The following is a 2,111-nucleotide window of genomic DNA, read 5'->3' as shown; positions in this document are numbered from 1 at the left end:
ACGTCCGCATAACACAATTACGCTTCTAAAAACAAAACCGGAGTATGCGTTCGCGCAACTTTGGCACAAATTTTCTTAATAATAATAAAGCGTTATTAATTGTGGACACGTTCGCGTGACATGATTTTTGACGCGCCAAACAAGCAGGTATACGTACGCGTAACCCGTTTCAAGATAATTTCTCTTATTTAAAAGCGGTGAAGGAAGTAAAAGCACATAGGTTCTAAAATCAGTAATTAAATAATTTAATAAGCCAAGTAGGATCAAAGCGACCGTGCTCGAACCACGGAACTCGGGAGTGCCTAACACCTTCTCCCGGGTTAACAGAATTCCTTACTCGGATTTCTGGTTCGCAGACTGTATAACAGAGTCATTCTTTTCCTTGATTCGGGATTAAAACCGGTGACTTGGGACACCATAAATCTCCCAAGTGGCCACTCTGATTTCAATAAAATGGATCCCGTTTCGATTGTCACTTCAAGTTGGAAATAACTCCCTTATTATACCCCTTTCCGGGGGTGTAGTAAAAAAAAAGGAGGTGTGACAGCTCTGGCGACTCTGCTGGGGATAAAAAAACCAAGAACTTTTGTTCAGGGTTCAAGAATTCGAGCTTATTTCATGATTTTTACTTGGCTTATTTATTATTGATATTATTGTATTTTGTGAACCTTTGTGCTAACTGCTATCTGTTTACCGCTTTGATATTGTTGCATTGTATATAATTGTCTTCTTACGCCACCCCTTTAGTTTTTCTTAAAATTGGTGCATACGTTCGCGTAGCCCGCTTTTTCTAGAAAATATACCAAATAGAGCGAGGCTGGGCAGACTTCAGTGCTCCCGGTACGTCGCCCCCTCCTCGACCCCAGTTGTCCGCTCGGGTACCCCAAGTCTAGACCAAAACCCCAGGTTTTTTAAACCTAGAAGAACACAGCCTCATGCCGAATCCCTAGTAGGAGTGCTTGTTTGCATCACGTGCATTTTGGCTTAGGGGACTCAACATAGGGGTTGGGTCCATCTAGGACAGGTGTACCCCAAAATAACAGACCATCATGATGCATCCTATGTGCTATGTAAACGTTCATTTGGTTTGGCTTGCATGCTGACCGGCTAAATAAGAAAAGAAGAGTGAGAAAAATCATAGAAAAACAAGAAGAGGGAAAAAGAGAGGAAAAGACCAAGAGTGATGTAAGAAAGAAGAAAACCCGGTTCTGAAGAAAACCCAATGCTTGAAAATACCCCGAAACTCTGCCGATTTTTTTCTTTTTTTACAAAAAGAAAAAAAAACAGTCATTTCAAAGTCAAGTTGGCCGAACTACGCGGGTCTGATTCCCATCGGATATGGGATACGTAGGCAACCTACATAAGGTCCGGCCTTATTTTGAAAAAGGAAAGAAAAAAAAAGAGAGAGAAGCGAGGGAGTCAAACAAATGCAGTCAGTCAAAATAAGCCGACTCAGTGTCGGTAGTGTTTTACACCATTCTTATCGAGATAGCCTTAGAATATTCTTCTGTTGTCGAAGGGCTATCCTCGTAATCGAATGGGCAAAGTTGAGAAGTGTCACAAAATAAGCCTCCCCCGGCCTCAAAGTTCGCACAGAATTGGGAAGGGGCCATATTTGCAAAGCTAGCCTTTTGGCTAAAACTGGCATATCAAGGAAGGGATCATGGCCTTTTGTTTTAAAACTAGAAACGTGCTTTCAAAAAAGATCCATTAGAGTCAACCCTAACCCTACCTTTCTACAGGAACAAATGAATACTATCCAGGATCCGCCAGAACTGATCAGGGAGCAGGCTCGAGTACATTTGCGCATGTGGTGGGATGATTTGGATCAAGATGGTCAGAAATGGGTAAGAAAACAGTTGGGCGCTCTTATAGACATTTGGGAGATCATATGTCATAGTGGAGAAGTTTTCATGTATATATGTTTCTCCATATCTTAAAGAACAGAAAGAGCTGATATTAATTTTGCACCTTTTTAAGCTGCTTCTGTCATGAATACTACTAATTGAATTTCCCTTCTTGCACCCTTAGTCCCCCGCGCACGCACGTCGCCGCTCCCTCCACCCAACCAAAAAACAAAATAAAAAACAAAAAGGAACCTAAAGGAATAG

The sequence above is a fragment of the Nicotiana attenuata genome, unplaced genomic scaffold, assembly GCF_001879085.1.
Source record: "Nicotiana attenuata strain UT unplaced genomic scaffold, NIATTr2, whole genome shotgun sequence".
NCBI classification, from domain to species: domain Eukaryota; kingdom Viridiplantae; phylum Streptophyta; class Magnoliopsida; order Solanales; family Solanaceae; genus Nicotiana; species Nicotiana attenuata.
This window is presented reverse-complemented; position numbering follows the sequence as displayed.